General features: G+C 38.6%; 1 protein-coding gene across 11 annotated transcripts in view; it reads left to right on the forward strand.

Moving 5' to 3' along the window:
- The window catches only part of ARHGAP24 (Rho GTPase activating protein 24), a 472122-nt gene that overhangs the window by 324649 nt on the left and 119507 nt on the right, over window positions 1-27966 (forward strand). The window contains exon 1 of one of the 11 annotated variants that reach the window (XM_036338683.1): window positions 1714-2018. The exons of the other annotated variants lie outside the window; for them this stretch is intronic. The gene's annotated coding sequence lies outside the window, so the exon portion shown is untranslated. Of the gene's footprint in view, window positions 1-1713; window positions 2019-27966 lie in introns of those variants that run through there. 11 annotated transcript variants of the gene reach the window in all.

Consider the following 27966-nt stretch of genomic DNA (forward strand, 5'->3'; position numbering starts at 1 on the left):
TGATTTTTCTCATGTATGAAATGGCAATAATTTCAGCAACCTGGTATGGTTGCTGTGAGCATGAACTGAGGGGATATCCAGGACACTCCAGCCCTCTGTGTCTTATGAGACAGATGCTCACATTGTGAGTCCCTTTCCTGTTCTCCACTGGTCTCCCTTCTCTTGCCCACTCCCACCCCCACCAGAAACAACCTAATCTCTAAATAATGCATACATAATTGCAGGAACATTAGCTTGGATGCCCAGAAACATTTGTTACTGAATTAACTTAGCAGTGAACTTGGCATTCCATCCGCAAGCTTTCCCCTTCATTAATCCCTGTGGGGAAGCCCCTCAAACCCAGGAGTGCTGGGGGCACCAGGCGAACTGTGAAACAACCAAACCCATGAACTGTTTCTACCAGAGTTTCAGCTGGTCTGGCTCTGCCTCAGAGACCAGATGGAACGCATGTTGCTCACTGACTGACTGGCCATGTGCTTGCTGCCATCAGGATCCGCCACAAGGACAGCCGTGCAGTAAAATCTTGAACTCTATTTATAGCCCACTTGAAACAAACACTGTTGTGAAGCCAAGTCCTCTTGAAAACACAGAAAGTAACTCAGTAGTCCCAGTACTAACTAGGACAGTAGAAGGCGGGAAATACAGTAAGTCCCTTTTTTTCTGGCACTCCAATTTACGAAGTACTGTCTGCTATACGTTGTTCTATTCACCCTCGCACCAACCCATGATGTAGACAGAGCAGACACTAGTAACGAATCCCCATTTTGTAGATTATAAAATTAACACACATGGGAGTAGATAAATTGCTCAAATCACAGGGCTAGTGAATAGTGGTGGTTGGAGACGGAGAGAGGAAAGTGACTGAAGAGTTAGAATAATCTCCTGTTAAAGCTGTGGTTCTAAACATAGGTAAATAATTATATACCTATAAGAAAAAAAACATATACAGCTAACAGAAATAACATTTTGTAATATACTTGCAAGCTTAAAATTGTTACTTCTTCGCTTTTGATAGGAAAACCAAACTATGGATAGCAAGACCCTAGGGAGACTCTACAGGGAAACATTTATACGCATGTTTGTATCTGTCTGTAACATATACATGCTGAATGATTATATTTTAGACAAGAAATGCCTTCTTGAAACCTCTCCAAATTAAATGTGTAGAAGTCAAGACTAATCTTGAAAAAGATGCTAGGAATTTTTATGAGAAATTGTTATTGATTCTGCCAGTCATCTATGAAATAAATACATCTTTGCTATCTTTAATATGGGGGTGGTGTTTGCATAATTCTAGTACGTACACAAAAAGCAAGACTTCAATCATATGAGTTGGTTTATAGATCAGAAATGATTTTTCTCTTAAAAGAATTATTTTATTTTTATTTTTTCAAATATTCAATTTTCTAAGACGTTTCTTTATGCCTTGTTACCTGGAAAGGGCTTGCAAAAAACGTTGTGGCTTAAAAAGGATGTCTGGACAACTAGAATGGCTTGTGGAAGTGTGTGTGTGTATGTTGGCTGTGTGTGTTGGGTGTGTGTGTGTGTGTGTGTGTGTGTGTGTGTGTGTGAGAGAGGAGGGCAGGAGAGAGAGAGAGATTGGCTCAGTGCCATCAAATTTACTGCTTCTCTGATAATTGTTGCAGCTCTGATTTATGGAGTTTAGAATGTCTTGAAAGGCAAGGTGTCTGGAGTTTAGGGTCTTTCCTTGATGATCCCTCCTCTTCCTCTTCCTCTTCCTCTTCCTCATACACCCCTTTTGCTTTGTGTTCACCTTGTGGTGACCTTGCAGGACTCAGCATTTTTACCTGAGCTCAGTAGCTGGGGAGAGGGCCGTGGTTTCCATTCCTGGGTGATGGAGTCATGGGAGAAACTGCTGCGAACCAACAGAGGGTAGGACCCGAGCCTGCTGGGCTCAAATGTGCTTTACAGCTCAGGACAGAGCAGCTGCTCTGTCTCCCAGCCTGCAAGTGCAGCCTGCATTTGTCACTGACCACTGGAGTGTGTGTTTGTGCAAGGTGAGAGCTGGGTGCTTTTTCGTTAATTTGGAGACAAACTGCCAGGTATTGCTGTTGGTTGTGTTTGATGGTTTGGGGATGTTTATCACAGTCCTAGACTGTGTGTGCTGTTCTTTATGCCCTTGTTTTCTGACATGACCCGTTCAGCTTTCCACCGTGTCAGATCGTGGCAGCAGATTGGACATAGCGCTCCTCTTAAGCTGAAATGTGATCAGTTTGGTGCCGTTTTCTTGGATGCTTTCATTAATTGCTGCTGCCAAATGGTGTAGCTGTTCATACGCAGGATCCTAGTGCTGACTTGAAAGCATATGCAACTGCTTCAGATGTAAATATGAATTCCCAGATTTTTAGCGTACTTGCTGTGGTATGTCATTTGTCCACCCACATGTTAGTGGTGGAAACTTCAGAGTGGAATGCCTTAGGTCAGTGATGGCGAACCTATGACACACGTGTCAGAGGTGACACGCGAACTCATTTTTTTGGTTGATTTTTCTTTGTTAAATGGCATTTAAATATATAAAATAAATATCAAAAATATGTCTTTGTTTTACTATGGTTGCAAATATCAAAAAAATTCTATATGTGACACGGCACCAGAGTTAAGTTAGGGTTTTTCAAAATGCTGACACGCCGAGCTCAAAAGGTTCGCCATCACTGCCCTAGGTTCTGTGTTTTTGCTTATCAAAATGAAAACTTGTGTTTGGCCACTGGGGTGTGTGTGTGTGTGTGTGTGTGTGTGTGTGTGTGTGTGTGTGTTTACAAAAAAACACAACTGTTTGAAACCAAAAGAAAACCAAACAATGCTTTGCTATCTTTTGATGTACTTACAATTACTCTGTTATTAGCATATTTGAATTTGGAACTCCACATGTTGCGTGCACAAGGACAGTGCAGCTGCAATGTGCACAGGGTATGTGGGGACATAGGTGTGTACTCATGATCAGTACAGCAGGATTCCAGAGTGTGCTCAGGGTAACCTGGCCGGCCTTCCCCCTGTAACAGTTTTGTATGTTACCTACTTAACTGAACCTGCACAAAATATAAGCGATACATTGTATTATTGTATCTAAGTAAATATATAGATTTGTACTCATGAAACACATGCCTAGAAAAGCGAAATGTGTTTGGTATAAATGAGTCAGAAAAAGTTCAAAAAGCTATCAAATTTTAGATGGAGGGAAAAGATAATATGCTAATGTGAGGAATAATTATGATGGAATACCGAACAGTCCTTCGGCTGTTCAAATTTTAGATCTAAGGAAAGAACAATAGCATATTTAAGAAAATTCAGAGTCAGCAGAAATGAAGCCAAGAGCAAAATTTCTTAATAAAACACATTGTCAACCTGCAGAAAGTACTTGTCTGTCTCAATTGAGTTGAACTCTGTTTCTGAAATTGGTAAAGTTAGAATTTTTTTTTAAATGTCAATTTTAAAGTTGTACTTAAAGTTGGTCTCCATTTGGGCAGCATTTGAAAACTAATAAGGCAAAATAAGTTATATTCAAATGCAGTGAACATTGAAATTTTTCAAAACACTTACCAACTAACATACAATATCAAAGTCATTTGTCTTCCTTTGGAATGATGTCAGTTTAGAAAGAAGAGTCTAATATTCTAACTAGAAGGTCACCCGTTGCTACATACACTCGGACTAATTCCTTGGACACCCTCTTCATGGTTCCTTGTTTTCAGACTCTGTTAGAACACTGGGGAATGGTGAGCAGGAAATACTCACCTCCAACCCTGTCACTCTTTCTTTGAAAGTTAAGAACAGTCATAGTTTTATTTGAAAAGATGTGGAACTTGAGAGGCGTACAAAGGATCGATGGTTGGCCTGTTTCCATTGGAACCTGTACTACCTTGGTTTGCTGCTGCCATGATCTAACATTTGGCTATGTCTTTCTGAGGGTGTGACATGACTTGATCCCCATGAAACGATGCAATGGAGGGCCTCTGAGCACTGTTTTATAAACACAAGAATATCCATCTCTCCGTGATGATTGTGGTCCACTGTGGTGTCCCTCTGCACCCATGATTACCTTCTGTGCAAAAAGACTAGAAACTTAATCATCTATCTGATGAACCATACCCATGTAAATAGCCAAAGGAAGCCTTGAATTGTGTGTCTGCGTTTATTCTTGAGATAAATAGCTTACTGGGACATGCAAAGAGGTTTAAAAAGGTTTAGAGATTATAGGTACTGACCTCGAAGCACATGCCAGTCTGTTCAAACACATTTACTTCTATGCAATTAAACTCTCCTAGTTAAAGAAAAATATTAGCTTTTATTTATATAGTTGATAAGTATCTCTTTTTTTAAAAGCTTAAACTTCTTAACACAGTGTGTTCTCTCTCCCTTTCCTCCTTCTTATTCTAGAATTTCACCTTACTAAGTCCCTAATTTACTGAACCTGCTTTCTTTAGACCTACACTCAATCTCTGTAGCCTGGTCAAGAAAGCAATTGTGATTTGTCCCTTGAGACTGGGCAAAGACCCACCTCCCTTGAGATCAAGAGATCACTGCCCACTCTGTGAGCAAAATGTGGGAAGGAATGGGATAAATGGCTCCAGGCAGGGGATGGCCTTGTTTATCTCACCTAGCATTTCTTCTCTTCATGCTTCTCACTATCTAGTTTCTAACTAGGCTTGGAAACGGTTATCAACAATTGTTTACACATACTGACATAGTTACATTTTCACAAAGACATTTGATAAATTGAGGTTAAATATGATTATAGTATATGGGGTTAGCTTGAAGCACTATTAGCAGTTTTTCTGTTTCTTTACCTTAGCAATAAGGTGATTAAGTTCTCTCTCTCTCTCCTCTCTCTCTCTCTCTCTCTCTCTCTCTCTCTCTCTCTCTCTCTCTCTTACGCTTGCTTACTAACTCCTCCCAAAGTAGTGTAGATTCTGATGAAGTCATGGGCACACACACCACTTTTTTGTAATGCCTTTATTGATTAAGGTATTACATATGTGTCCTTATTTCCCCCATTACCCTCCCCTGCAACCCAACAACTTTTAACTATTACTTCCGGATCCTTAAAGCAGGCCTGGGTTATTTGGGGCAGGGAACATGAAAGGCAAGGTGTGTGATATGACTATTCCTCTGTAGGATGTCTCTCTGAGGCCAGTCACTGGACTCTTTAGTGGACCAATGGGCTGCAAGACCTTGGCAGCTGGGATGGGAGCAGAAGGCAGCAGGCGATTTTCCATTGGAGACACAGACTAAAAAGCATTTCTGTATGTCTGTCTACTCAAGCAGTCTGCCTCATTTGCCCAGAATCCAGTGTTTCTTCTAAGGACATGGAATAGTGCTGGAAGATGGGACCAGATCCTGACCACCTGTTGTCCTTGGCCACCACAGGAAGTGCTAACCATAGCAATTTATTTCAAATACTTATTTTTACAACAAATACAATTCCTATTTTTTTAAACCCTTAAATAATTTCTATTTGGCAGACTTCAAATATGATTCCAACCCAGGCTTCCTCTAATAGCTACCCCCTACCACACACAGCAAATAATTTTTAAAATTAAATTAAATTCTTTACATTTTAATAGCCAAATGATTCTCATAAGTATGCAATTCAAATAGTCACATTAAGACAATCTCATTGCAATTTCCAAATATTTCTAATGGCTAAGAAACCATCAATAGGAAATTATTTTGAAGTTTTCTATGGCATATTAGATTTTACGGAATATTCAAGAATTCTACTCCAACTTATCAAAGTCCATAAAAAGAGACTTTTATATGCTCTCTTCTGATGGAAGATTTTAATAACCAGCATGCTTTGACTATTATGTTAATAAAGTATAAGACTAACTGGAGGCTGTCCCTTCTCTAACTGCTATTCTCTTATAGAATGAGTTTCACTTGACTAAAGACTCTTATAAAAACACATTGACATGTGAATAGAGATTATTTTGTACCTTTAGGCAGTATCTCCTTTTCTTTATAAGTTTACGGAAGAACTATGTTATTAAATGGTAGGGTTTATTATTCTTCAGGTAGAGTGAGACCAACAGATCAAGAGATGATTCCCATTGAAAAGGTTGTTACTCACAGTTCTGAGGAGGAGGGGCATGTCATGCCACAAAGGGACCACGTGGGGAGTACCATGTTTGGTCAGAGGGAAGGGGCAAATGTGGGTAAGAACTTTTATTGTGGTTTCCTCAGGAAGGGACAGGCAAGGAAGGGTAGGCAGGCTTAGGAGTGGCCAGGTTGAATAATTTCAGCAGGCTCTAACAGGGGTGGGCAAACTTTTTGACTCAAGGGCCACAATGGGTTCTTAAATTGGACCGGAGAGCCGGAACAAAAGCATGGATGGAGTGTTTGTGTGAGCTAATATAAATTCAAAGTAAACATCATTACATAAAAGGGTACGGTCTTTTTTTTTTTTTTTTTTTTAGTTTTATTCATTTCAAATGGGCCAGATCCAGCCCGCGGGCCGTAGTTTGCCCACGGCTGCTCTAGGACCTTATGGGCTATCTCTTGTTTTCTGGATACCTGGCCTCAAGGTGTGTAGAGCAGATGGCAAGTGGCCCAGAGTGTGAGAGCCAGATAAAGGATTGTTAGGGTATGAGCTGATTCGTTTATTTGTACATAAAAGGCATGCTCCTAGGTGAGTCTTTGCTATCTTTAGGAATTGGCTAGCCCTGGGAGAGCCAGCCTCACCAGGGTCAGCAAGACCCGAGATGTCAAAGCATCATGAATGCAGAAAAAAAGGCATGACTAATACAAATTAACACGCCCGATCAGGAACAGACTAGCTGGCATCATCTGGCCAAGCGTGGTGTTCACCTGGTTAGTCCACTATGGACCACAGTCTCTGGTCATCAAAGGTTCCCAGTGATCCAGGTACCCCTCCTACTAAACTACAGGGAGGTTTTTGTTTCCTTTGTTTCTGTTTTTTAAATTCAGCACTTTAACAACAAAAGGGTTGAAACTCATCGAATCCTCTGCTGAGTAACAAGGTACATGTTACTTGTCCCACACAGCTGTGTGCCATTTGATTTAGATACTGGCAATAAATGCTTGCACATTAGTGTTCACGTAAAACCCTCATTAGACTAGAATCATTAAAGGAATTTTCTTTTGGGGCATTCACTATTCACCTTTGGTTTGAATCATCAGGCATTAGTTAATAAATAATTGTTCAATGAACAAATAAATGATTAAATCAACCATACTCATTGGCAGAATTTTCTTCACATCCCTAAGAGCTTTTTATCCTGTTTCCAGTCGGATTTCACATTAAAGAAGTTCAGAAGAGTAAAATAGGCTGATTATTTTGCTTAAACAAAAGCTGGTGTACTATTTAAGAATATCCAAAACCAACCATGCCCTTACAAGCAAACATAAAATGTGGCAAGGAACATTCACAAATTAGGTAGCAGTTCAGTTTCAGCCTAACTGACAAAACTGTCATTCATAATGTCCCTATTCCTGGAGTCAGCAGCAATGTACAGAGGGGTCAAAGAACCTTTATAGTCAAATAGAATAATTAATTTATAAAATTAGAATGTATGAGCATGTATTGACAATAACCCCTTACTCAAGGCTAAATAAACCTCAGATATATGGTGTTTTCCCCTTTTTCCTTTTTACTTTTAAACATGTAGGAAAGGAGAGAGCATATATATAGTGTTTCAAAGGACATGGAATCTTTAACTCTCCCTATTTAGTTTCTTTTCTTCAGTTATCAAAGTTTCCCATAAGAATTTAGTGTGGAATAAGCATGGAACTTTGAAACAATGGGGGAAAGATTAGACAATAGGTATTGATACAACTAGATATCCATTTGAGGGGGGAAAAGCTGATCCCTTATACTGAAATACATTCTAAAGGAGTTGAACAAAGGTTTAGATGTAAAACATGAAATTGCATGCATGCTAGAAGAGGGCTTTGGTGTGCTAACTCTCACTGAGTTGATGCTGTACTCACCATGTCACAGGCAACCAGGAGCAGGTATGGAAACGGCATCCCACTGCCTGAGAGGGGCTTGGGCTGGTGGCAGTCATGGCAGTGACCATAACAGAAGGGAGGTGTCCAAACTGGTCCTTTCTTGTGGTGAAGGGATTGAGGGGTACAAATTGGTAGTCACAGAATAGTCACAGGGGTACAAAGTACAGCGTAGGGAATATAGTCAATGAGAGTGTAATGTGTGTGGTTGCCAGGTGGGTGCTGGAAATATCAGGAGGAACACTTTATAAAGTATAGAATTATCTAACCATTTGGCAGTACACCTGAAACGCATACAAAACAATACTGACAGTAAACTGTAATTAAAAACTAAAAATTAAAAATAAACTACAACAAAGCAGTAGCTGTTTCTCTGTCCCATCAGCCCCATCATCCTCTATGTTCCAGATGCCTACCTCCTGAGATAAAGGCAAGCCAAGAAGGTATAAATGCCAATCCCTAATTTCTTTTTTAATGTAAAGCCGATGCTTTGTTTTTATTCTGCGGCCAGGCAAGTGTGAAGGGAAAATTATAGATTGATTTCTCGCTCTTAAGTCCCCAGATTCCTGAATCTAACACTTGACTGAGGCCTCCGAGTGGCATCCCTCTCTGGCATCTGCAGGTTCTGATCTGTGATTTGTGTTGGTGAGACGAGGGAACGAGACACTGTCAGCTGTGCGCTGGGCTGGCCGTTCTGAAGTGTTATCAGAGGAGACTGAACCGATTCCAAAAGCTCTAGAGGGGCGTGTGGGTGGTGGGGAACGGGAGGGATTCAGCTGGAAAGCTTTTTCTTTAGGGCCTGTGGATTCTGTCTTCTTTTTCACTTCCTATTCCGCTAGTTAATTTCTTTATCCTGGAATGCCTCCCCTCCGGTGACCTCTCATACCACCTCACACCATGCTCTGACCTGGATAAAAGACACATTTATGTCACCCACGCTAGGATTCTCAGACTGGCAGGTTGTTTGGAGCAATGTGCAATGTTCCTAGCAACAGATTAAGGCAAGTCCACAGCACTTCAAAGCCTGCAGGCATTGAAAAATCACAGAGGACTATGTAGTTATATTTGGAACTTCTGCTTTGTGGATTTGTATTAGCTAAGAAATCCAGAAAAGTTTTTAAGCATTTTTTTTTTTGGTTTATTTTTAATAGGAACTTGGAAGGTATAACCCGTTTCTAAAAACAGTCATGATGAATTTGGTCAGGGTGCTGAGAATGAATGCCAAATGTGTCTATGCTGAAATGTGAAAGTGGGGCATTTAAAGTTCACTGGCAGTCACAGGAAGGTGATTTTAATTATTAGGACTATTTTATATTCATTAAGGACACAGGCCCTAGGGTCAGCTAGACCTGTTTTTAAATCCATGAACAAGTGGTTTGACTATGGAAGTTATTTAACTTTTTAAGCCTGAGTTTTTGCATCAATAATAGTATCATAAATCACATATTTGGGGGTTAAAATGATAAAATATGTATATGGGCTTACCTATATAAGCTAATCAGTATAGGTTGTGAATAGAGATATTTTAGCAAATGGGATTGCCATGATTTTGTGGATGAGTGCATGAGTGTTTTCTACATTAGGCAAAAGGATGGGGGAAAGTTATCAGACAAAATAAGGAAAAAATAATGAGAGATAAAACAGGGTAAATCTGACTGTCACAGAAGGAAGATCTGATTGTCATTGTATATAACCTCCCTCCATGGGGCCTAACACAATATCTTATTCATAGTAGGTGCTTAATTATGCTTGAAGAATTAATGGATAAAGGAAAGAATGAGATAATAACAGTAATGATGGAGGGAACTGGAAGAGTACATAAAAATACTTAAAAACACCACTAAGATGTCCTAACTAAAGTATACTGTGTTGGTCAGATTTATCTATTATACTCAAAACAGAAAACAAAAACATAAACAATAAGACAACAAACCAAGAAGAACAGATATTTTGGTTATATAGTATGTTTTTTTAATATATAATAATATATATATATATATATATCATATATATTATTGATTTCAGAGAGGAAGGAAGAGGGAGAGAGAGATAGAAACATCAATGATGAGAGCAAGTCATTGATTGGCTGCCTCCTGCACATCCTACACTGGGAATGGAGTCCAAAACCCGGGCATGCGCCCTTGACTGGAATCAAACTTTGGACCCTTCAATCCTCAAGCCGATGCTCTATCCACTGAGCCAAACCAGCTAGGGCAATACAGTATGTTCTTTAGCATATGTTATTAAATCCATACAGTGGGTAGAGTGAGAAACCAGTGTTCTTTGAACACACAAAGGAACACACCTGTCAACTCTGAGAGATAGAAATGTATGAAGTCAGCATGGTTTCTTGTAGAAGTCAAAAGGTGAACTCGGAGCTTAAACTGGAAAGACCATTAATCTTTAAAAAGAAAAATGTCCAAATAGGATGAGGGCCTTAACAAAGAAGAACCTTTGGCATTTGGTGAGGGGCAAATATTTATTATCTCTTGCTTTGCTTTATTTAGTTTCCTATCATTAAGTGCCAATAACTCCCTCCATTTGTTGTGGAAACTCAAACACTCCTATCACCCCTACACTTTTCCAAACACCTCTCGAGGGAGTGGTACCACCCCCCAGTTGGGAGCCATGGAGGGTATAAATAATAGGATGAACTATATTCAAAAGAAATCTAATGGCTAGGGGTTGCAATCAAGAACTTAACACCCTTGACTTTCATGGAACTTGTCAGCATGACTTTCTACTCTTCTAAAGTGGAACAAAGGTCTACAATACCTTGTAGTTAATTTGTCCTTTTGCTTGGTGTGATCATGTTTGGTGTGAGGCTGATTTGTAGGGATACTAGTGAGTGAGTTTAGCTTATTTCATTCTTACCTACACCCTCACATATAAATCAGTGTAGGATTTTTTTTTTATGCTTTTGTTCATTGTAAGCTTAATAACTCTCATAATGTGAAAGATTTTGTAGAAAAATGTCTCTGAAAAGAAAAGAAGTTGGTATTGTTTCAGTGCCTTTATAATTTAGTTTAGGCCTGTATTTTCCAAAATTATTAAGGGGCCACCCCAAGTGTTTAGTTCTCCTTCATTTCTTGAAGGGAATTATATTCTATAGAAGTATTTGAGAATTTAGAGATTCACAAAAATTTCAAGATCTATCCCTTGAGAGTATTCAGAGTCAACTTTCTTGACCTCTAAGGGGCATTAACCACAGACATCATGGACAGAACATTTAACCTGTTTAGTGATCAACACCTATAGGACCCACCCAGGCTTTCATCTTGGGCAACCCTGAGAAACATGATCTACCCCTTTGTGTCACCTTATCTGTGTGTGGGATGTTGGCCTCACATTCCTCACATGGTCCTGAATTTTGTGATGTACTGAAATGTTCCCTGTGTGTCAGAGAGACAGAAGAAGAGGTGTCATGGGAAAGTAGTTGATACAGTAGCTATGCTACTTTCACAAGGCTGCCATAACAGAGTTCCACAGGCTGGGTGGCTGAAACAACAGAAATGTTCTGTTGCTTAATTCTATCTCAGCTCTGGAGACCAGAAGTCTAAAATCAAGGTGTTAGCAAGTCAACAGGGAAGGTGTTGGGAAAAGATCTGTTCCAGGCCTCTCTCAGTTTCCAGTAGCCTTAGGCTTATAGATAGATGTCTTTTCTCGGTGTCTTTTGCACCGTCTTCCTTCTGTGCATGAGTGTCTCAATTTTCCCCTTTTTATAAGAACACCAGAATTCATAAGGATACCAGTACTTAGATTAGAACTTAACCATTTTAATTTAATTATCTCTGTAAAGACCCTCCCTATTTCCAAATTAAAGTCCTAGGGTTAGGACTTCAAAATATATATTGGGTGGAGACACAATTCAACCCATAACCTTGGTTCAAGAAAGGTGACAGTGAGGAGAGAACCTAGGAAAATTCAGAGTATAGGACTGGCTGCTTTATTATCTCCATGCTATTCAAAATGGGGTCAATGGGCCAGCAACATCAATGTCACCTCTGCGCTTGTTAGGAATAAGGAATGCAGAACCTCAAACCCCATCCGAGACCTGCTGAATTAGAATTTTCATCTTTACCTAGATCTCAAAGTGCTCTGTTTTTACACTGAACTTTGAGAAGAGTTGTTCTAGCTCATAGAATAAAACCTCTACCCTCAAATGTAAAGAACAAAAAAAGCACAGTGTTTATGAGAGTAGGCCCATTAATCTCATTAATATGTGCATGTAGTAAGTATGGGCCATTGTTTGAGCACAGCTATGGCAGTTACTTATAAAGAGAATATTGATCTCTGGGGATAGTTTTAGGAGTTCAGGTTCAATTATCATTCATCTCCTTTACTGTTGATTATTCCTTGGAAGTGAACTCAGAGGATCATCATATGCAGAGAGAACTCACATTCCTTTTCCTACACTTACTTTGTTTAGGTTGCTTCTCTTCTGCCAATCTGGTCAGCAATTTGAGTTGACCTAGCTGCTGAGTCATACAATTTAATCCTGAAATGAGGCCCATAGAGGAAAAAGAATCCCCTATAACCCCTCTAGTATTGGGGAAAAGGCATTTGGGTTTATAGCATTGCTTTCTAAATAATGAAAAACATGTGAACTCTTGCTTCTTTTATTTCTATCTTTTTGTTCCATAGTCTTTGTGCTTCCCTACAATTTTAATTCAGCCAGAAGTTGTGGTTGTAGAGCCTATATGACATGAAGACAAATGGAAAAATAAACTTTAAAATAAAAGAGGCCCCCCAAAATAAAATCTTATATAATAAAAGCCTAATAAGCTAAGTGTCTGGTCCTCCAGTCAGCCATTCAACCAATCAAAGCGTAATATGCTAATGATATGCTAAGGCCATTCAGCTGCTTGCTATGATGGGCACTGACCACCCAGGGCAGTAACTGGTTGACCAGTTGCTATGACGTGCACTGACCACAAGGGGGCAGATGCTCTGACTTGTAGGTTAGTTTGCTGCTGGGGTCTGGCTGACCGGGACTGAGCAAGATGGGCTGGACATTCCCTAGAGCCCTCTGCGGTCCCCCTCCAGCTGGCCAACCTCCCATGTCCCTCCCTGCCCTGATCCTACACCGGTGGGGTCCCTTGGCCTGGCCTGCACCCTCTTACAATCCGGGACCCTTCGGGGGATGTTGGAGAGCCAGTTTCAGCCTGATGGCAGAACAACCGGTTGCTGTGACATGCACTGACCACCAGGAGGCAGATGCTCAATGTAGGAGCTGCTTCCTGGTGGTCAGTGCACTCTCACAGGGGGAGTGCCACTCAGCCAGAAGCGGGGCTCACGGCTGGCAAGCTCAGCGGCAGTGGTGGGAGCCTCTCCCGCCTCTGCGGCAGTGCTAAGGATGTCTGACTGCTGGCTTACGCCTGCTCCCTGCTCCCTGCTCCCCAGGGAGCAGGCCTAAACCATCAATTGGACATCCCCTGAGGGCTCCCAGACTGCGAGAGGGTGCAGGCTGGGCTGAGGGACACCCCCCCTCCCCAAGTGCACGAATTTCATGCACCAGGCCTCTAGTAATAAAATAAAAGAGGCAGAACTAAACTTTGTCCTGGAGTCAGCTTGGGGAAATTCTTATAATAACTGGGCAACAAATACAACTTCCTGAGATGAACTGTGAGGACATGGTTCTCATGGGGGTGGAGACTCAAAGTGACATATAATTGTGCACAGAATTAAATATGCTCAGGAAAAATCTGCTTCCCTATAACCCAGGATAGCAGCAAGCACACAACATGAACCGCATCCTGATTTCATTAATATTGCCATGCTGTGGGTAGTACTGTAGATAAACTTTCATATATGGGAATGAACCTTTGTAACTAAAAATTAGAGAGCCCTTGTCAAGAATTCTACCATCTGCTCTTGAGATCTACACTTGGTTAGATTCCTAGGTAAGTACTGATATTTCTGATCTGTTAGCTTTGTCTATATATTAAGTAGTAAAACCATGCTTTGAAAATGTACTAGTGACATTATTTAATGGTCTTGATCATCCTTTCTGCTAATATTCTTTGTTGGATTTGAAAAATGTCAAGACAGAGTAGTGAATATGTATTTTTACTACGTGCACTTTTCTAAGTGCTTTACATACTTAAACACTTAATTCTCACAATAAGGCTATAAATTAGAGGTGATAAAATTGTGCAGGGGAGGACTACTGTACAGATGAGGGAATTGAGGCAGACCTGTATCTGGTTGGAGAAAACAGAGCAAAAAAAAATACACGTGACAGAATAAACTTAAATAAACTGATTTTTAAAAATTAGGAAAACTAATGCCAAGTTCACAATTACTCACGGGACAAGAGGAATCATTTTTCCTGAATTGCATTTTAAGTCTTGCCTTTCACAGTGAGTGATCTTGTGTAACTGAACATCATGAAGAAGACATAAGCTTCAGAATGGACCCCATGCCTATCCACCCGGCAACATGTGAAGGACAAATACCCTATGTACATAGCATTGCATTTGGCCTGTCCTACTCCAGAGGTGCCATTTCATCACATATTATTTGTTTCGTAGGATTTATTTCTCGCTTAAAACTGTTGTGGATACAAGGCTTTGAATATTTAGCAGGATCAGTCCTGATGGCTATGGCTTTGTAAATTGAAAGGAAACCCACAGAATATGAAAAATGTAAGAGATGAACACCCTACCTGTGATGAACCAACACAATTGAAATATAGCTTTTGTAAATAAAACTTCAAATATTAATTTATTTCACATTACAACACAGCCTATTAGTAATGGCCCTTAAATTGTCTTAAAGCCATCATGTTAACTGATCAAAAGGAGATTATCTGGGTTGCAATGTCCCATGGATAAAGGGTAGCAGAAGATAGATACATTAATTATGCAATTAAACAACAAAAAAATCAATTAATCAAACATGAAACTGATAATCATTTTTTTTATTTATTTGAGAGAAAGAAACACTGATGTGAGAAACATTGATTGGTTGCCTGCCTTACACTCTCTGGCTGAGAATCAAACCTGCAACCTGGGTATGTGCCCTGACTGGGAATCAAACCCACCACCTTCTGGTGTTTGTGACAGACAGTGATCCAGCCAACCAAGCTACACTGGCAGGGCCAACAGTTGATCACTTAAGGTGCCTTATTTGATTTTAGTCTCTTTTGGGATTTGGTCACTTAAGTGCTACAAAGACCAAATAAATGGAGACATTAGCTACTGTAATATCCAATAGAGAAACCACAAAAGATGTTACTTTTATTACTTCAGTTTCATTTTAGACCTACTTATTGTTAGTTTTTAAATGAGATCTAGAATAATTGTTCAGTAGGATATTTTCATTTAGTAGGGCCTATTTCTGTATGTCCATTAGAGTGCACCTATTAAAAATTTACAGTATCTCATGATGAAAAACACCCTCAATGAAATTAGGATTATAGAAGTAAGAATAGAAGGAAGAATGAAGGGGTCTATCAGTTCATTTGAATATCTGTATATCTTAACCTTTTTTAAGTGAGTAATCTGTGGTCAAGCACCAGATAAAAGAGGAACTTTCTTCCACAATCAATACTTCTAGGAATTTGGAGACAAAGTGCATTGAGATCTCTTTCGACTCAAAATTCCTTATTCTTAGAAGGGGTTAGGTGGAGTCCTTATTAATGCAACACTGAAAGAGAGGGTGGCCCCTCTGCCTTTTTTATATCATTGGATGGGAGTATTCACTGAACGGAATAGGATCAAGCCACATAACATAACAGATGGGGTTTATATAAGCCAGAGACTATTCTAAGCCATTCTTATTGTTGTCCAGTGAGATACGTTCTAGTTTTCTCATTTCACAGGTGAGGAAACTGAAGAGGTTAAGTGACTTCTCTAAGGTCTCAGCTGGTAAAGAGTAGACTTAGAATTGGAACCCAGGCAGTCTGGCTCCCAAATCTGGGCTCTAAAACGCTATGCTGTACAGCTTCTGGATTATAAATAATAATAATAACATTAAAATATCAACAAAAATAATACATAATATAGCTCTAAGTACCAGACACTACTCTAAGCATTTACACATAAGTCTGCTTATGAGTCCCTTTCCCCATAGATAAAAGAGACAAAAAGGAGCAGGACTGTGCCTCTGAAACTGGAATATTTTTTATGTCATCATTGTGTTGCCTGTTGGACATGTATCCTGTAGGTACTGAACTTGAGTGAATAAAGGAGATGCACATGTACCCTCAAAGAAATAAAAGCATAATTTGTTTCACTCAGGTGCTGGGAGATGTGTGCTATCCCCCATCCCTGATCCCCTCAGTTGAGTGCAGTGGTAAACAGATGGGAGTTTAAGGCCCATGTTCACCCTGTGTGTGAATCCAGCTCTCCCTTCATTTCTTCTTCTTCTTCTTTAAATGTATTTTTATTATTAACTTCATAGAGGAAGGCAGAGGGAGAGAGAGAGAGAAACATCAATGATGATAGAGAACCATTAATTGGCTGCCACCTACACACCCCACACTGGCGGTCGAGTCCACCACCTGGGTATGTGCCCGGACCAGGAACCAAATTGTGACCTCCTGGTTCATAGGTCGATGCTCAATCACTGAGCCACACCAGCCAGGCTCCTTTCACTTCTGAGTTTAGAGCTCAGGCTCTGGAGTCAAGACATCTCAGTTATATGCTGACTCTGTCTCTGCTACCCTGATGATTACTTAACCAGGCAGGTTACTTAACCCATGTTTCATAGTGGCCTCGTCCACAGATTGGAAGTACTAATAACATACATCAAAGGGTTGTGGTGAGGACTGAAAAATGTAAAACACTTTTATTATTGTTATTACGAGACAATAAAACAAGTCCTCCAGGTCTGTGAAATGTGTAAAACATTATGGAACTGCCACTTTACCTCAATCTGGTCCCATAAAATGAGGAGCAATAAAGGAAAACAAGTCAGTGATTCTGTGGTCATGAAATCAGTCCATGAGGAAAGCTGGCAAGGCACGTTATATACACATCAGCTGTGGCAAAAATAAGTCAGCATTGTTTGTAGAAGCTTGGGAGCCTGGATTACCAGCTGTCTGGAAAAAGAACATAGCTTCCTTTTTTGTTGAATGTGGCCTGCCAGCAGCTGGCATTAGGGGAAGAGGAAGGGAGTGCATGTTCATTGAGCACCTATCCGTGCCAAGTGCATTGTGTAACTTGTCTCATTTAGTTCTCCCCATCTGATGGTAGGATGGTATGAAAACCCCTGATATACACGTGGGGGACAGAGATGAGGGAGGTCAAATAACCCAGCCAAGAACCTGAGGGTAGTGAATGGGATTCGGACTACAAATTCAATCAGGCCACGCCATTGACTGCTTTTAATGATGCTAAATAGACTCATCATTGACCAGTTGGAATGAGCAGTAAAAATAAAAAATTCACATTAAGAAATTCCACATTTCACATTAAGCTATTTAAAAATTGTATAGTCAGCAAATGCTGTTTATAAATGGCCTCTAGTTTTTAGGGTGTTTTTTGTTTGTTTGTTTTTTGCCATCAATAATTTACTCAAATGCTTCTTGTGTCTTTTACTTGAATTTTTGTTCTGTCTCTTTATAACTTTTCATATATCATCCTTATTACTAAGATAATGAGAGGAAATATGTGGAAGAGATGAACATTATATACCTAAATAAGAAATTTTAAATGTGTGAAAAAATTTAAAATGCAAAGACTTTTTTCTTGTAAGTGTCCATAAAAAAAGAACCCATGGAAAGCAATACATTTGTCATTATCGAGTTAAATATTCAAGATACCATTAGAATTTTAATGACTGCCTTTAATATTTAAAAAGATTGGATTGATGGTACAGTAAGGTTTGATATTTAGAGTAATACTGCCTTAACAATGTTAGTCAGATACTACTTTTGTATTCTCTTTATGTCTAATAATATAAATATAAACAGAATTAAAATAAAAACTGGATCATTTGTCAGGAAACTTGCATTCTAGTTCTATATTTATTTTTATCTTTGATTTATAGGTGAGGAAGTGTTAAGCAACTATGTAAGTGGCATAGCTAATTTTCAAAATTAAGATGCAAATAACAAAAGAGGCAAAGAGGACTTACGATGAGAAAGAAAACGATAGCAGAATCATAATTTTGAACTTTAAGTTTTTTGCTTCATCCATTGTAGATCAGAAGGCAGATTGTGGTTGTTAATTATTCTCTAAATACAGTAATGTTTCTTTTCCTGAGCTAATTAGATAATCAAGTTTAAATCAAAGAATACTAACTGCTTGATTACTAATTCCAGCTGACAGAATAAATCTGAATTTATAGATTGGTGTATAATAAAAGTAAGAAAAGAAATGAAGATTCTTTAGAAATAACAATATTTTAAATAATTTCTCACAAATATAAATGTATATATGTATGGATTAGCATGTTATGGAAGGTTTGTTCATTTAAAGATAAATCTTTCTTGTAAATCAACGTTTTTCATGTGATTTTCACTAATATTGGAAGAAAATTTTCTTTAACATGCTTTGTTCTGTAGAATTAATTACAAGGTGTACCGGTTAATAATGTGGAATTTTTTTTCAATAGATGGAGTTACACATATGTTGATATATATGTGATTTGATATGTATGCTATTTTGTTGTATTGACAACAAGCTTCAAAACTTCATATGCCAAATTTTCTGAAGGTGTTAACATCATAGATATTTTACACTTAAAAATGTTGAATTTCCTGCCCAAAAAAGAGCATTTGTGGGAAGTTTTAATGCATTACTTTATTTTGAAGAAAAGTGCTGCTGAATACTTCAGGAAGCTTATGGTGAACATGCTCCATCTCAAGATACTTGTGAACGCTGATTTAAACGCTTTAAAAGTGATGGTTTCTATGTGAAAGGCAAAGAAGGTCCAGGTCAACCGAAAAAGTCTGAAGAACAACAATTACAAGCATTATTGGATGAAGGTGCGTGGCAAACTCAAAAACAACTTGCAGAGAAAATTAAATATTGCTCAGCAAACAATTTCCGATCATTTACAAACAATGGGAAAGATTTTAAAGGAAGGAAAATGGGTGCCACATCAACTAAACAAAAGATAAATGGAAAACCGAAAAGTCAAAGTAAAATGTTGCTTCAACAACATAAAAGAAAGTCTTTTTTGCATCAAATTGTGACTGGCAATGAAAAGTGGATTTATTTTGAGAATCCCAAATGCACAAAATCATGGGTAGATCCAGGTCAACCATCAATATCGACTGCAAGGCCAAATCGCTTTGGAAAGAAGACAATGCTCTGCATTTGGTGGGGTCAGGAAGGTGTGGTGTATTATGAGCTTCTAAAACCAGGTGAAACCCTTAATATTGATCTCTACCGACAACAAATAATCAATTTGAACCACGCTTTGCTCGTGAAATGACCAGAATGTGCCAGAAGAGACAGCAAAGTAATTTTGCTTCATGATGACGCACCATCACATACTTCAAAACCAGTTAAAGACACATGAAAAGATCTTGCCTGGGAAGTATTAACCCACCTGCCATATTCACCAGACCTTGCTCCTTCAGATTACCACTTGTTCCCATCAATGGACACGCACTTTCTGAGCAGCACTTCAAAACGTACAAGGAAGTGGAAAATTGGGTCTCTGAGTTGTTTGCCTCAAAACAAGGAAAGTTCTATTGGGATGGTATTCACAACTTACCTGAAAGATGGGGGAAATGTGTAGCTAGCGATGGACATTACTTTGAATAAAGCACTTTTGATGTTTCTCTTGAAATGATGGTGTTTTCTTTGATTACAAAATCCACATTATTAACCGGTACACCTAGTATGTGACATTGAATATGACATGGAAGATATTATAGTCTTATTTCATTACAAAGATATGCAACTGTAATTAAAGTAAAATTCAATTGTTTTCAGGATAAAATTTTTACATTGTTTTGTGTTCCAAGAGTGGAAATAAAATTGATGTCTATGTGTATGTGTGGAAATATGTGTATGTACATGTGTGTTTTGTTAGTGAGTAGGATGGAGCAGGAGTGTGTGTGTACTGATATTTGTCTTTAAAAATAGAGCAAAACACAACTTCATATCCAAGAAATGTCTGAGAATGTACATTATTGTATGAAGTTGAAAAGATTACAGTAAGATAGTAAAATCAACTTCAATAAAATTATGTTTTACCATGACAAAAATATAATTTTATCCAAAAAAGAGTGCTGTGAAATATTTGGGAAATCCATTTATTTACAAAAAAATAAAATTAGAAAATTTGTTGTAAATTTAAACCATTAACTATATAATACATTTAAAAACCATTGGCTATATATAATTGGTCCCTTTCATGATATATTATAGATGTTGGCTTTGATGAAAAATGTATATTGACTTATGTCATCTTTATCAACATTGCTATTAATAGTTGTATTAGTATTAATAACAAACTTTTATACATAATTTTGCAGCAGGGAAATGTTATAAAATAGATTTAGGAATTCAGACAGAAGAAAACTTAATGGGTGAAGACTGGCACAAATTCTAGAGAGACAGAGATTCTCCAATAGAGCCTGCTAGTTGAGGGCTAGGATCCCAGCTCTATGTCACTGTTGCGTCGTTAGCACACAGCTCTGTACCAACATACGATAAGCCATTAATAAATATTCATTGAGCGAATGTACAAAACTTACAAAGTGTTAATTTAGGCTGCTTTGCAGTGATATTTTGCAATTGGGGAATTAGATTTAAAAATGTCTAATCTTCCTTCCATTCCACAGTATTAGCAAGTGTTAGTAGCAATACACACACACACACACACACCACAAACACAGTTTTTTAGTAACTAAAAACATGGTTAAGCACTGTATTTATCTAAAAGAGAAGATAAAGGGATATTTTACACTTTTTTATTTTTTATTTTCTTTCTTTATTGATTAAGGCATTGCTCCCCCAACCCCCCACTCATGCCCTCACCCCCATGGTGCTGTGTCCATTGGTTAAGCTTATATGCATGCATACAAGTCCTTTGGTTGATCTCTTCCCCTTACTCCTACCCTCCCCTACTGTCCCTCTGAGGTTTGACAGTCTGATCGATGCTTCTCTGTCTCTGGATCTGTTTTTGTTCATCAGTTTATGTTGTTCATTATATTCCACAAATGAGTGAGATCATGTGATATTTATCTTTCTCTGACTGGCTTATTTCACTTAGTATAATGTTCTCCAGTTCTATCCATGCTGTTGCAAATGGTAAGAATTCCTTCTTTTTTACAGCAGCGTAGTATTCCATTGTGTAGATGTACCACAGTTTTCTAATCCACTCATCTGCTGATGGGCACTTAGGCTGTTTCCAAATCTTAGCTATGGTGAATTGTGCTGTTATGAACATAGGGGTGCATATATCCTTTCTGATTGATGTTTCTAGTTTCTTGGGATATATTCCTAGAAGTGGGATCACTAGGTCAAATGGGAGTTCCATTTTTAGTTTTTTGAGGAAACTCCCATACTGTTCTCCACAGTGGCTGCACCAGTCTGCATTCCCACCAGCAGTGCACAAAGGTTCCTTTTTCTCCGCATCCTCACAAGCACTTGTCCTTTGTTGATTTGTTGATGATAGCCATTCTGACAGGTGTGAGATGGTACTGCATTGTCGTTTTGATTTGCATCTCTCAGATGATTAGTGACTTTGAGTATGTTTTCATATGTCTCTTACCCTTCCTTATGTCTTCTTTCAAAAAGTAGTTATTTAGGTCTGTTGCCCATTTTTTGATTGGGTTGTTTATCTTCCTTTTGTTAAATTGTATGAGTTCCCTAAATGTTGGAGATTAAACCCTTATCAGTGATAATATTGGCAAATATGTTCTCCCATGCAGTGGGCTTTCTTGTTGTTTTGTTGATGGTTTCTTTTGCTGTACAAAAGCTTTTTGTTTTGATGTAGTCCCATCTGTTTATTTTCTCTTTAGTTTCCAATGCCCTAGGATCTGTATCGGGGAAGAAATTGCTTCAGCATATGTCTGAGATTTTGCTGCTTGTGGATTCCTCTAATATTTCTATGGTTTCCCATCTTATGTTTAAGTCCTTTGTCCTTCTTGAGATTATTTTTGTGTATGGTGTAAGTGGTGGTCTAGTTTCATTTTTTTACGTATTTACACCTTTTTTAAATAATGGCTTAAATATGGCTTATATAAATTGTAATAACAGTTGTACTTTTCATTTTAGATAATTTACTTGGTGGTCAACGTCTAGGAAATTTTTATCAGTATAATAACATTGTTGGTGTACCTCATAATTCTGCTTTTTTACTTTCAATTTTTGCCCCAGTTGCAATGTGTGGAAATGATAGCAGCCTTTTTGAGTCTTCGAGGAGGCAGGGGGCATTGCAGATGTATATGTATGGACATGGTTATTGGAGATTACAGTGAGGTTAATGGGACCAATGGCCAATTTATCCCTTCAAATGTCCTGTTGCATGGCAACAATTTGACAGAGGTATCATTGACCGAGAGGTTGGAAAATGTTAGTTTGATATTAGTTCCACCTGAATTGTTTTATACTTTATAGGATTTATCACTTCAACTTCAACCTTGCAGCAAGTGACAAGTACAGTATTAAATATATTTCCTTTTGCAGGTCAAATCTATTGAACAGTGTCTAAACAATAAAGGAAACACTATTATCCTAACTTTCTCTTTATCACATCTGATAATTTTAAATCATAATTATGATTCTAAATATAATTTGAATTGTTTTTAATTTATGTATCCTCTGTAAAAATTTTATTATACACACCAGAACTCTATTCATCTCACAAATTTGAATACCAACTTGTGTTACGATTTTACTTAATTAATTTTATTCACATCTATTTTGGAGGTTGTTGCTATTATCTTCATTTTAAACATTAAAAACTAAGACCAATAGAGATTAAGCAGCAAGTGGCAGAGCCCCATTCTCAATCATCTGTCTTGCTCTAAAACTGTAGAAACATTACTGTATACATCCATTAAATTCATTACTGTATATCTGTATAAATATTGTAGAACTTAAATACAATATTTGCATTTGCTCCCCAGAATTTTTCTCTGCTTTTAATATTCCTTCTCCCTTTCATACAAGTTTTGTGGGCACACACTCAAGACATAACAGTGTTTCTTTGTCAGCATCCACCTCATTCAGGGAGAAGTAGCAACACAATTGTCTTACATAAATAATAAATGCTAAATTGCAGATTGGAAGCTCCCAGCTATGTTCATAAAGTTAAGAATAATTAAGTGAAGGGGTAACAGTTTCTATTGATGAGTATTGAGAGGGTTACACTAGGATTTACTGTTTTCTAAATAGCAAAAATTTCAGTCATTAGAAAGCTTATTTAGCTACTAAGAGGATGTAAAGATTGATGATGATACTTTTTAAAGTAAAAAATATGAACTTTTTATTTATTATTTTAATTTTATGGGGTTGTTATTGACGTTGTTGGGAGGCAAAAGAATTGAAAATAAAAGTTCCCACAAGACCTTGTCTTCACCCCTGCTCTGTTCTCACTGATGTCAGAGCCTGGGAAACTCAACAGTTGACCATCATCAGTCAGGGTTTTTGATTAATGATGCTTTTTGTTGAGAAATACTACTTTAATATTTTACCAATTGCTGCAGCTGTAAAATGAATCAGATTGTACAACATAAATCACCTATTATCTATCATTAGGCTTAGGTAAGTGTCCTTCTGAAGTCCACACTTTACATTCCCTATTGGGATAACTATAAAATGATCAATTAATTCTCACCTAATGATAATGGGGTCATTCTCAGACATCGCGGTGTGGTTCTTAACCAGCATTCACTCTACCCTGTTATCTTGGATAAAGATAATTTGTCAGAATTCCAGTACTCTTTTTACCACCATGCTATGGGTATTAAGAAAAATTGATTTGTGGCCTTTTAACTAGGAAAAGCAATAAGGAAACAGATTTTCACAGTTCAATTTTTGAAATATACTTAAATAGTATGTTGCCTTTCAGTCATGGGGCCATCTTTAGAACTATTTTATTATTTATATTCCAGAATAAAATATCAGAGAAAGATTTAAAATAATTTTACCACCAGCTTATACCAGTAGGTCAACTCTTGCAGAGGCCAGAACATAATTCAACCAAAGTAAACTAAATTTACACATTTTTTTTTCTGATAGATCTTAGATGTCAACTAGTTCTAGAAACAAAAGGGGGAATTTAGAGGACACATACCCCTATGAACTACATTGGGAATTTCTGAATATCAGATTTCTATTAAAACCTTGTGAAGCACATGGAAAAAAATTCTAATCAATACATTTTATAATAACATAATGCTTCAATATCTAGATTTTAACCATTCACTTGATGATCTGCAATGAATTTACAATAAGAAAACTTAAAGTATCACTGATGGTTTTAACCCCTAGAAAATTTGTTTGATTTGTTATTTATTCATTCAATACATATTTGTTATGACACATAATTCAAATTATGTGTTAAGTATTATTCTTAGTATACTGGGAATATAGCAGTGAATTAAACTGGCAAATCCCTTACCATCAATAACCTTACATTCTAGACCAGGGGTGGGCAAACTTTTTGACTCGAGGGCCACAATGGGTTCTTAAACTGGACCGGAGGGCCGGAACAAAAGCATGGATGGAGTGTTTGTGTGAATTAATATAAAATCAAAGTAAACATCATTACATAAAAGGGTACGGTCTTTTTTTTTAGTTTTATTCATTTCAAACGGGCCGGATCTGGCCCGTGGGCCGTAGTTTACCCATGGCTGTTCTAGACTCAAGATATATAATTATAATACCCTAGAGGTCTGGTGCATGACATTTGTGCACGGGGGGGTAGGGTGGCGGGGGCGGGGGGGTTCCCTCAGCCCGAATTGCATCCTCTTCAATCCAGGAGCCCTCAGGGGATGTCCTACTGATGGCTTAGGCCCACTCCCCATGATTCTCTGCTGTCTGTGGGGCCTGCTTGGCCACTCTTGGGTCACCAAGGGTGACAGCCAATCAGGTCCTGCTCCAGCGGCTGCCCCTGGGACTGGAGAACTCCAGCAGGGCTGAGAGAACTGGGCAACTCCATCTTGTGGCTATGGGTGCCACCATCTTTGTGTCGAAGTGATGATTAATTTGCATATTACTCTTTTATTAGATAGGATTGTAAGTATACATAATGTTTAATAAAATAAATGTAAAGTATGTCAGGCAAGTAAAGACTGTAAAGGAAGATATTGAAGAGTAAGGGAAATACATAGCATGGGTGGAGCAGGTTACTCTTTTATATAGGACTAGAGGCCTGGTGCACGAAATTCATGCACTGGGGGGGGGGAGGGGTATCACTCAGCACAGCCTGCACCAACTCCAATCTGGGACCCCTCAGAGGGATCAGGCCTAAACCGGCAGTCAGACATTCCTCTCACAATCCGGGCCTGCTGGCTCCCAACTGCTCACCTGCCTGTCTGCCTGATCACCCTCTAACCACTTCTCTGCCAGCCTGATCGACGCCTAACTGCTCCCTTGCTGGCCCGATTGCCCCCAAAGCCCTCCTCTGCCAGCCTGGTCACCCATAACTTCCCTCCTCTGCAGATCTGGTGCCCCCCAACTGCCCTCCCCTACAGGCCTGGTCACACCCAACTTCCCTCCCCTGCTGGCCTGATCACCCACAACTGCTCTCCCCTACCAGCCATCTTTTGGCTGTGGGCACTGCCACCTTTGAGGGTGGGGCAGTCAATTAGCATATTCCCTCCTTATTGGCGGGGGGTGCCACCATCTTTGAGGGCAGGACAGTCAATTAGCATATTCCCTCCTTATTGGCTGGGGGTGCCGCCATCTTTGAGGGCAGGGCAGTCAATTAGCATATTCCCTCCTTATTGGCTGTGGTGCCACCATCTTTGCAATGGTGTGAGGGTCAATTAGCATATTCCCTCTTTTTTAGATAGGATGGTCAAGACACACCTCTCTGTAAGCAGAAGCCTAGAGGAGCCTGCTGTGTGATGAGTTGCCCAAGCAGAGATAACTGCAATGGATGGGTTCAGATGTGGGAGATACCTGGCCTGTTGGAGGAACTGCAAGGAGGGTGGGTGAGGTCAGAGACAAGAGCACACCTATAGTCCTCTCTGGCTAAATGTGTGATCATCTGTTTATTCACAGCGTTAGAACTTAGAGGCCAGGATGTGGTGGTATGTGGAGGGTAAGGCTGCCAAAGATGCATCCCTCAAGTCGCAGGTTTAGTAGTTCAATGCTTCCAAATACTGCAGGAGAATTGTGTTTGTTCTCAGATGGAGACATGTCACAATAAGTGAATGAAGTGTGTTACATGTGATTACACAGTTAATAAATAGCAGAGGTGGTAGTCTAATCTGTGTTCTATACCTTCTCTCCCAGTTCACTACACTGTCTCCACAGCATGGCAAATCTGCTGTGTCCACTTCAGTATCCAAGATAGAAACACACCAGCTGACAGAAGAAATGTCTCCCATTTGTAATTTTGTTCGTAGGAGAAACAAATTAGGCAAATTTTGTATTTACATACATGTCTTTAAATTATGTATATTAAAAGGAGGACAGTTTTATGAAATGAAAACTGCTATGGAAATCTTATCCATATGAATTGAAACCTCATATGCAATATATAATAGCACTTTATTTTTTAAATTTTTTTGCTTACTAGCATTTTAAATATATTTGACAAATAGCATTTTGCATTTACAGAACTGAAAAAATTGATTTCTTATGGACTGAAGACTTTCAGACAACATTTAGGCTCAAGAAGCTATTTAGATAATGGTACCGGTATATTGTTAGACACTATAATTTTTTTTTTAAAAAAAAGCAGCAAAGTTCTAAGAGTAGAAAATTAGTCAACCTTGTTTTGTGAAAATCACTCCTTTTTTCCCCATCTTTCCATTTCACTTCCTTTCCCACCTCATTTATAAACTAAAGGTGTTATAAAACATGGTCTCTAAATCTCTACAGCTCCTTCTGGGAAGTTTCAAAATTCCATAAGTGCGTCACTTTCTTGTTACTTGTATCTCTCCCGTTTCCTTTAGCCTAGAAAGCCCACAAGCCTCATAGTTAGTGGCTGTGTCTTCTTACACCAGGACAGTTCTAATGCGGAATCGGTGTTCCTGCCCAGCCAGCGAGTGAGCTTAGACATGGCGTGTGCACTTCGCCCTGGAGTGCTGCTACCTCCGGTGGGATTTTCAGGAATGCTTTCGCGATATAGGAACTAGATGCTCAACCATGCCTGTCATTAGTTCCAGCATTTCTGAGAGAAAAACAATAGCAACACTTGGTAATTCTAAATGTCTGAAATTGTCCTACAGAACAAAGGACTATTTACAAAACTTCTGTGCTCTTCAAGATACTAGATTTGTGGTAACTTGGTTTTGTTCTCATAGAAGTTGTGTCAGGTGAAGAGGTGTCAGCTACTTCCTGTGCCTACAGTGAAGCCTCCCGCCATCAGTCCTGAAGATTGCAGCTAATACCTAATATTGGTGGAACTCTTCCCATTTTGAACAATTTTCTATGCGTTATTGTAATTAATAGAGTAACCCTGTGAGTTGACTGGTATTACATTACTAGCCCAATATAGTTGGACATTATCTGTGTGTTCATATGTATACATAAGAAACAGAGAGACCTTGAGCCAAAAAAAAACAAACTAAAATTGTCAGACTCTAAATCCACTCATTTCTTCCCTAAACCACATAAAATCTTAATCCAACATGTTGGAATCAAACACATCTTTGCCACCACTTGCTAATGTCAGTCTTTTTAAATTTTATGGTTATTAATAGGAGCTTAATGGTATTTCATTGTGGTTTTAATTTGCGTTTCTCTGATAAATAATGACATTGAGTATCTGTTTATATACTTTCTAACCAAGCATATGTCTTTTTTTGTCAACTGTTCAAATATTTTGCCCATTTATTTTAAAGGACATATCTTCTTACTAAGGCATTGTGTTTTTTATATACTAGTATTA

Source organism: Myotis myotis, unplaced genomic scaffold (genome assembly GCF_014108235.1).
Source record: "Myotis myotis isolate mMyoMyo1 unplaced genomic scaffold, mMyoMyo1.p scaffold_m19_p_1, whole genome shotgun sequence".
Classification (NCBI taxonomy): domain Eukaryota; kingdom Metazoa; phylum Chordata; class Mammalia; order Chiroptera; family Vespertilionidae; genus Myotis; species Myotis myotis.